The sequence below is a fragment of the Elgaria multicarinata genome, chromosome 3, assembly GCF_023053635.1.
Source record: "Elgaria multicarinata webbii isolate HBS135686 ecotype San Diego chromosome 3, rElgMul1.1.pri, whole genome shotgun sequence".
NCBI lineage: Eukaryota > Metazoa > Chordata > Lepidosauria > Squamata > Anguidae > Elgaria > Elgaria multicarinata.
In genome coordinates, this window is record NC_086173.1 from 7,179,439 (window position 1) to 7,188,976 (window position 9,538).

At 46.2% G+C, this 9,538-nt stretch overlaps 1 non-coding gene across 1 annotated transcript; it reads right to left on the reverse strand.

Moving 5' to 3' along the window:
* Positions 1 to 7,322: 7,322 nt before the first annotated feature.
* On the reverse strand, positions 7,323 to 7,395 carry TRNAR-CCU (transfer RNA arginine (anticodon CCU)). The gene has a single exon. It is a non-coding gene; the product is annotated as a tRNA-Arg (tRNA).
* Positions 7,396 to 9,538: the final 2,143 nt, after the last annotated feature.

Consider the following 9,538-nt stretch of genomic DNA (forward strand, 5'->3'; position numbering starts at 1 on the left):
ATAGTAAAACAATAAGGAGGGGAAGAGAAGGCAAACAGGCACAGGGTAGGGTAAGCAGGCACAGGGTAGGGTAAAACTAACAGTATTCCCTGTTTCACAACTGGTTCTATGTTCCTGATATTAAATATTAGTTATGGAATTTTTAAACTGCTCAGCATCCAGAAATTTCGGAGTGCTATACAAATACATTAAAGTACAAACTACAAAAAGTTTGCCCCCCAAAAAGACATACTCTGAGCATGTGCAGTTTTGCATTTTAAACTCAGTTAAATTATAGCGCCATCATGGCTACAAGAATAAAAGTACTGTACATAAATAAATAAAAATATAAAATAAAATAAATGGAGTTTGCTTCTTCTGCCCTGATGCTAAAAACACCTGGGAATAAGTATCATTTTGTTGTAGAAAAAGTTAAACATAGTTTTAAAGTAAAAATAATAAAATGGGTCTGCCACACCCTAACTCTAAAAATGTTTAAAAAGAAGAAAGGATGCTGTGGGGGGCAGTGTCAGCCCCTGGCACACCACACTTTCTTTATATAAGGCAACTCTGCTGTAAGTCACACCAGACTTTCCAACATATTTAAGTCAAAGCGATTTCATTGTAGTTATTGCCAACATATTTAGAGGCCTCTTATACATGAGGCCCTAAGCCATGTCTTATTTGGCTTGTTCCTAAATCTGGCACTGACTGTTTCAAGTCTGCTTCCATCTGAAATGCCTTGGCAGTAGAAAAGGTCTCTAGCATGGAAGCGACCTTCAGCACTGAAATGAGGGTTTGCAGCCGATTGGGAGTTTCTGAACAACCAATAGTGCCTTCTGGATTCCAGCAGAGGGAGCCCAGACCACAAGCACTTCATAGTTCTTGTTCATTCAATAACTCATTCATGGGGGACCTCGAGATCCCTTCCCAGATGTGTTGCACTATGACTCCCATCGCCAATGATTCCTGGGGTGAACCAAGCTGGGGAAGGCATATTGCTCATGTCAAAGCCCACAAGGGCCAGTTTTTACTGGGGAAATGGTGTATCTTCCCCTACCCCTGCTTCAAAGAAATGTGGATTGCTTTTCATTCAACAATACCGTATTTCTTCGATTCTAAGACACACTCCCCCCCCCCTCATATAATCATCTCTAAAAGCGGGGTGCGTCTTAGAATTGCGGGTGCGTTTATTATTTCTTGGAATCAAAGCTTTTTTTTCTGTTGGTGGTACTGAAATTAGTGTGCGTCTTACAATCGATGGTGTCTTAGAATCAAAGAAATACGGCAGCAACAAAAAGAAGAAGAAGAACAATAATAATAATAATAATAATAATAATTAGATCCTGGTATGGATCTCCAACATAACCTGTAATTTGGCCCTTATCATCCAGAATATATTTCAGTGCTTAACATTTGAGAGAAAAGTACGACATAATTCGTATCTTTGGCTCCAAACTTCGCACGGATATTATTTCTTTCTTTTCCTTTATAAATGAAGAGAATGGCTGCTGCAGTTTTTCCTCCTCTTCTTTATTTATATTTTCTGTTCTATTGGTGTATTTTGTTGACTGTATACTTATGGTTTAACGCACGATAAAACTTTAAGTTAAAAAAAGAAAAGAAAATTATATAAATGTACTTGCATTAAGGGATGTTTGGCCTTTTTCTTCAAATGCAGTGAGGGAAATAGAAGATCGGTTAAAGCCTGCGGTGGGGAGCAGGAATTCCCAGGAAACCTGGGATCAGAACCAGGGGCAGCGCTAAGAGAAATTATGCTCTGGGTGTGGAATGCCTCTGGTTCCCCCTCCCCCCACCATGAAGTGCTTTGGCACCCCACCCTCAGCTCAGCTTCATTTATTTATTTATTTATTTATTTATTTTATTGCATTTGTATACCGCCCCATAGCCGAAGCTCTCTGGGCGGTTCACATAAGATAAAAACACTTAAAAACAATATACAGTAATTATACACCACAAAAAACATGCAAAATGCACATACACTTAAAACCACTATAACAACTTTACAAACAATGAGCCAAAAAACAGACCCAGGCTCATTACATATTGCTAAATGCCTGGGAGAACAGAAAAGTCTTGACCTGGCGCCGTAAAGATGGCAAAGTCAGCGCTAGGCGGGCCTCATCAGGGAGATTATTCCACAGTTGGGAGGCCACTCCAGAGAAGGCCCTCTCTCTTGTTGCCATCCTCCAAGCTTCCCTCGGAGTAGGCACCCGGAGGAGGTGCCATTCATGCCCCCTTCACTCAGGTTGGTGCCCCCTTAGGCTCAGCTTGGTGCCCCGGGTGACCACCCAGCTAGCCCAGCCCTAAGGCTGGCCCTGGTCAATACTGTTGCCAAGAAGGGACACAAAGATCAGGGGGTTGAGATGGTTAGAACCAAGGAGCAAAGATGGATTAAGCTAGCTTGTAAGAATTTCAGATTCAAAACAACAAGTTTGGGTTGTAGGTCCTCATTTTCATTTAACGCCCCCCCCCCCCCCCTATTTGACAAATATACAATGCTTATAAATTTCCAAGAACCTGAGCAATGAATCTGGAGCAGAGTGAAACCAATGGTGAAAGTGAGCAGACAGCATGGTCAGAAACGGAGTACTACTGTAAGTGTTGAAAAGGGCAGCTTTTAAAGTTCTAAGTGATATTATGTTATAGGGGTACAATTCTCCAAAGGTAGCTGTGTGTGGAGATGAATTATGGGAACCAGAGACTGTTGCCTAAGCAGGATATTGCACTATGAAAGCGGCATGAAAGTGGTATATAAAAGGCAGGAGCCACACCAAGCACAATATAGCAGTACGAAAGTGGTATATGGTATGTGTCAAAGGGCCCCAACAGTTGTCAATGCACTTCAATTCTGTTGTAAAGCAGTAGTGTGGCTCCTGTCTTTTATATAATGCTTTCATACCGCTTTCATTGTGGAATAACCAGCTTGGTGTAGATTAGGCCTGTGTGCTGCTAGAAACGGGATAGGGAGGAGGGTGAAACACTGGAGGTGTGCATGTCCCTGGTGCTTGTGTAAGTGTGCAAGTGATCTTTGCTGGAGAACAAAAAGCAGCTAGTCCGTAAAGATGAGACAATATGCACATTCACTGGACATCCTGGAGAATGCCAACACAAACGAAGAGCAGACGATTTTGCATATGATTTAGCTAATGTGCAGTGTATCTGAATGATGGAGGAATGTGCAGAACATCCAACCGCCAAAAGGCTATTTCATACTTGGCCTACAGCCTATTTTTCATTCGAAACCTTGTGTGTTCATTGGTCAATGGCTTGGATCAAGACTTAGCCATACTCAGAGGAAACCCAGTGAAATTAGTCGTTCTGTTAGAGGAAAGTCTGGGTCTGGACTAAGGGGGCGCGCCAAAAGCTTGACACAAAGCGATTGACACAGTTCCTTGTACATCCTTGTGAAATAAGTCACGTTTTCCACAATCTTTGGTGAATACACACAACAGCCAATTTTTATGCACATTCTCCATTCGTGTCACATTTGCGCAGGAGGAGAAAAGTCCAAACTGTAAAGGTGATTCAAGAGCTAGCAGTGGAAGGGAAGGGCCTTTTCTAAAGGAGGGAGGAAATAAATTTTAATTGTATGTTTTGGTAGTTTAGATAGCTGAATTGTCTTTTATGTAAACCGCTTCAGAGATTCTTCTAGGTCAAAAGGTGGGGCAGAAATGATGCAATAAATTTTATTATATTGGAGTTAAATGGTCTGTTTCTTTGACGAGGCTGGGGTAGTGCTTAGGGCTCCATTACACCTATTTCCCCCCTCTGGTTTTTCTCCGAGTTTTTTACCTCCATTTCATAAATGTGTCAAGGGCTCCCTCACACACGGTCCCTTTCACATGGGTTTTGCTTGTTTGCTCTTCGACTCCACTCCACCCCTTCTCCTTCCTTGGTTGTGGTACTCTGATGGGTGTGGGCTCTTCCCCCCTCGCTCTGCCTTTGTTACCTAGTGATTACTTGTAAGGCTTCATCTGGGCTCTGTTTCTGCGGCATTGGGGGGTGGGGCGTTTGGAGCACTAAAAAGTCCATTCAGCTGACATAACAAGTCCCTACGATTCGGAAGCTGCAGCTCGTGCAAAATGCAGCGGCCAGATTGATTTCGGGAACCAGAAGGTTCGACCATATAACACCTGCTCTGGTCCGCTTGCACTGGCTGCCTGTATGTTTCCAATACAGGTTTTGACCTATAAAGCCTTACACAGCTTGGGACCACAATACCTGACAGAACGCCTCTCCCAACGTGAATATACCCGGTCACTACGTTCAACATCTAAGGTCCTCCTCCGAGTGTCTACTCCGAGGGAGGCTCGGAGTGTGGCAACGAGGGACAGGGCCTTTTCGGTGGTGGCCCCCAGACTATGGAATGATCTCCCTGACGAGGCTCGCCTGGCACCAAGGCTGCTATCTTTCTGGCGCCAGGTTAAGACTTTCCTCTTTGCACATCTTAATCACCCACATGTTTAGTTTTTTAACGGTTTTTAATGCTTTATGTGTGTATGATCTGTGTTTTAGAATTTTAAATTTTGTATACTCGTTTTTATCTTAATTTTAGAATTTCTGTAAACCGCCCAGAGAGCCCTGGCTATGGGAGCGGTATATAAGAGTAATAAATAAATAAATAAATAAATACGATGACCGTGCTAGAGGAGGAGAACCGCCCCGCCCTCCCCTTTCGTCACCAAGACTCCATTAGCACACGCCCCCAACAAAGGAAAAAACAAGAGAGAAAAATAATGCAGACTTTCCCTGCACCAAAATAAAACGCAACAAGGGAGGGGAAGGGGCAAGATGAGTACAGGACAGGGACAACGTCCTGTAAGTACCTCACTGCAAAACCACATGCTAGGCATGGTGAATATGCGATAAATTGCTGATGTGATGGAGCTCTTAGAAGACTTGGTTACAGGAGTTGGGACAGAATTGTTAAGACCAACTTGTAAGATTTTTATTTTTAAAAAATCAGAAACACTGAATGAAACTTAATCCTGCTCTCGTCGTTTTATTTGTGGAATCAGCTTTATTCTTTTATATTTCTTATATTTTTATCTATACCACAATACATGCGCTTGAGTTACAATTATGTGCCCAACCTTACTTATCTATTAAATTTATATCTCACCTTCCCACTGCAAATACTGTTCAAGAGGACGAACAACAATAAAATGTAAGTTAAAATACAAAATCGTCATTAAAACGTAAGAGCAAATCAATTAAAAACCTTGCAAAGAGTACCGATGAAATGATTCCATCCACAAATAGGTGGGAAGACCACAATTCTATAGGTCAGAGGGTGGGCACCCTGAGGCCCACAGGCTGCAAACGGCCCACGGAGACCCTCTGTGCAGTCCATTGTGATTGTTGTGCCCCCAGTTCCCCTCTGCTGCTGCTGCCACTGCCACCAGCCAACTTTGGTGGGAAACAGGGATGCGCAGGGATGGCTCTTCTCCTGCACCCCAGACCACCATGGGGCAGGGAGTTTTTAACCTGCTCCTCCAAGGATCCTGCTGTTCCAGGGCCGCTAATTGAAGCAGGGAACTGTCATCCTTCCTCTCTCGTACCCCCACTCCAGTGTTCCTATCTCTGTAGGTCTGTGGTCAGGGCTGACTCAAGACATTTTGCTGCCAGAGGTGGAGCAGCAAATGATGCCCCTCACCCACCCAAGTCAAGGTACATAGGATGCAAAGCCAGGCACATTATCTGGACACACGAGGCAGAAAATCCCATAAGCCCCTTTCCTCATCTCTAGCCATAAAAATACAATAGTGATAAACTCAATGGCTACTAGTCCTGATGGTTCTATGCTACCTCCAGTATGGCAATAAAGCCTATGTACACCGCTTGCTGCGGAAGAAGGGCACCTGCAGAAATTTCCTTTTGAAGATGCAGGAGCCCTGCCTTCCTTTTCAGATGCTCACCCTAGCTAAGCCAATCAAGCGCAGGTTATAGCAGATTCATTAAAAGTGCTGTGGAGTCCTAGGGTGTTTACTCAGAAGTAAGTCCCTCTATGTTCAGCGAGCCTCACTCCCTTGTAAGTGATTAGGATTGCAGCCTAACAGTGCAATTCTACGGCTGTCTACTCAGGAACAAATCCCACTTAAGCCCTGGTAAGTGTGTACAAAAAATTGCACCCTAAATCAGGATAGCGAGGAGTCCGAAGAAAAAGCTTCTTGAAATAGACTCCTGTGCTGAAGTATCGCCCTGAACTGCTTTTCTGAAGGGGTGGGGGAAGAGAAACAGGAAGTCCCGTCTATTTTCTTCTACAGGTGGGAGAACACCGGGAGGGGGGGGCATTTTGAATGCAAAAATTGCAAGAAGGGAATGTGTTAATCAGCCCTTTCTCTCCTCCATCCCATTCAGCCCCCAGCACGGTGAGAATCGCGTGCAGTTTAGCCCTGGAAGGAAAGAAAGAAAGATGTCTAACCCCCCCCCCCGCCCCCCAAGTTCTTTAGGGTGCAGTGACTCAATCCCAGCAGAGGGCCTACAGAAGGCATCGAGGCAGCAAGTCGGCAGCCTTCCAGTGAAGGCTGATGGCTCCGATTTCAACGGGGGGGGGGGGGCTGTGAATCCACTCTGGATTTCAGTCGGGACCAGCCAGAACTCCAAAGGAACTATCCAAGGTGCTGAAAACACTCAGGGGCAAGGGCTCAACACCTTGGGTTGCTCCTTTAGAGTTCTGGCTGGTTCCGACTGAACCCTAGAATGGATTCACAGCCCCGCCGAAATCGGAGCCACCGGCCTCCACTGCTGCCTTAAATTCCTCCCTCCCGTCGGAGGGCCGCACCGAGGCTTTCCCTTCCCGTCCGCGGCGTCCGCGCTCCGGCTCTCCCCGCCAGCCGAGGCCCTTCGCAGCGAGGTGGGTGTTCTCAGCGCGTTTGTTATGACTTGGAAGCCGATAATGGCAGACCTTATAGACAGCTCCGTTCCTCCCGCCGAGCGGCCTCGGAGGAGAGAAGGAGCGCGCCCGCTTCGGACGGCAGCCGGGGGGCTTCTTCGTCTCCCCCTCTCGCCCGCCCACGCCAGATCTTAAACAGCGAACTTTGTTTGGGCACAGGAGGAGGAGGAGGATAACCGGACGCCCGGAAAGCGGATCGTTACTCCCTCGAATCAAACATTAGGTTGCATTCAGTGTTACTCCTACTTAAGAGTAGACCTATTGAAAAGCACTAACATTAGATGCAACCCCTTGCTGCTTTGCAGGATGGACACATCGCAGAAGGAGAAGAGGTTGAGAATCATAGAATCGCAGAGTTGGAAGGGTCCTACAAGGCCATCAAGTCCAACCCCTTGCTCAATGCAGGAATCAAAAATTACCGCTTCACCCCAGATGGGACTCGAACCCACAATCCCTGGCTTAGGAGGCCAGTGCCTTATCCATTAGGCCACTGGGGCTTGATTTAGGCTAACCACTAACCCCCACCCCAATTCGATCCTGCTTCCCCTCCGGCTCTCCTCTTCAGATTATTTTTCTTGAGGTTTTTATTTATTTATTTATGCATTTATTACTACATTTATAACCCGCCTTCTCCCCCCCTCCCCGCCCCTTGCAAGGAACCCAAGGCGGCTTATATAGCCAGCCTCTCTATTTTCTTTTCAGAACAGCCCTGTGAGGTAGGCAGGCAGAGAGTCATGATGCAGCCCGGTATTGAAATTCTATAAAGACTCATTAGGCCTGTTTTGGTTTTCAACAGCCCTGGGACATGGACAAAAGCAGAGCATCTTAGGTGTCTGCATATGTGCTGTACTCTTCCCCACCCCCGCCCTGGTACCTTCCAGATGTTTTGGACTACATCCCAGAGTGCTGACCATGCTGGCTGTGGATCATGGGATTTGTAGTCCAGATGGGATCTGGGAGGGGTGGCTTAGCCTCAGCACATAAGCAACGCACCACATTGTCAATCCTTGAACAGGAAGAAGGGAAATGAGATGGTTGAATGGTTTGATGGGAAAGAAAAGCTTAGGTAGGGCAAGAGCCATTTCAAAACCTTTCTGCTGTGCCAAGTGACTACACCAAAGAAGAACAATAGCATTTATATGCTGCTTTTGAGTGTTCAAAGTGCATCCTACATATTACAGCCCTGTAAGGCAGGGCAATATTATTATCCCCACATTGCAGGTGGAGGGCTGAGGCTGAGAGTGAGTTGCCTAAGGCAATGGCAAACCTCGAACTGGGAACTTCCTGAAATGTATGTTCACTGCACCCACTTTCCTCCAAGATGTAGGACGTGCACTCAAGGGTACCTTGAACTGTCCCAGACCACAGCTTTCCCCAGCCTGGTACCCTCCTCCAGATGTTTTGGACAGCAACTCACAGGATTCCTGACCATTGGCCATACTGGCTGGAGTTGTACTCCAAAACATTTAGAGGAAACTAGGTTGAGGAAGGTTCTCCTGGAGAGATATCTGTGGTGCAACTCTCAAATAGGACAGCCACACCATTCCTTTGAAACCACGGGGCTTTGGAAGGCATGCCGTTGCTTGCGCAGTCAGGCCAATGGTGAACGCGAAAGGGTACAATTCTTTTGACGGGTTTGGGAATAACATTTGCTCTCACCATTTTGGGACTGTATCCTCAGAATGGCACCAAGGGAGGCTGTGGGAGGGGCAAGACCGGACAGCTTAATTTATAAAAAAGCTGGTGCCAGGGCTCCTGTTTGCCATCTACCCTGAAAGGGAAGCCATGTTCTTTCTAAGTGCTTCTGGACGGGCTACAGTTGCTTTGTAGTGAGGGGAAGGCAGTCTGCACATGCTCTGCGTGGGAACTTTTCTGCATTGTATAAACAATGCTCTGCATAAGAAAGGGGCATTGCCAAGGTGTGAGAGGGTGGTATTAAAGAGGTGTGCTTCAAAGAGAAGGAGTTGAGCAACAAGGCCAATCTCCCCAACCTGGTACCCTCCAGGTGTGTTGGACTACAACTCCCATAATTTCCTTGCTGTCTAGAGATTATGGGAATTGTAATCCTACATATCCGGAGGCCACCAGGTTGAGGAAGCCTGTGTGAGATCAAGTCAACCAGCCAGAGATTGCTTTTTCTTGTCCAGCTCTGGACCTAGATGCCACCCTAATGGTTTAGGTGGGAGGGCAAAATAATAATAAATGACCCTGCTTTGTTTCCGGGACTAACGTTTACTTTAGAAAACTTCACTAAAAACCAATCAGTCAATAATGTTTTTTCTCCCTACGCTAAAAAAAATCTTCCCTCCAGGCTTGGAGGGACTGTCAGAGGCGTGGATGGTGAGATGGGATGCAGAAATTATGGGGTTTTGTTATCTCTGGTTCTGATTTCACCCTCAGGAGCATGTCCTCCTTTCTTGGCCTTCGGTAACCTCTTCACTACTGGGGCAGTCAAGGGCAGACAGGGCGGCTAGGAATCGCCCTAGGCCAGATGTAAGGTTGAGGCTGAGGTCAGCTGGGAGAAGGAATGGGCCACTGTATCCCAACCAACTGCAGACCGTAATTTTGGCCGCCTTTCTTTCCATCCCCAAAGGCCTCCAGAAGGCTCTTTCTTGACCTTAACCTCTCCAAATAGTCCCA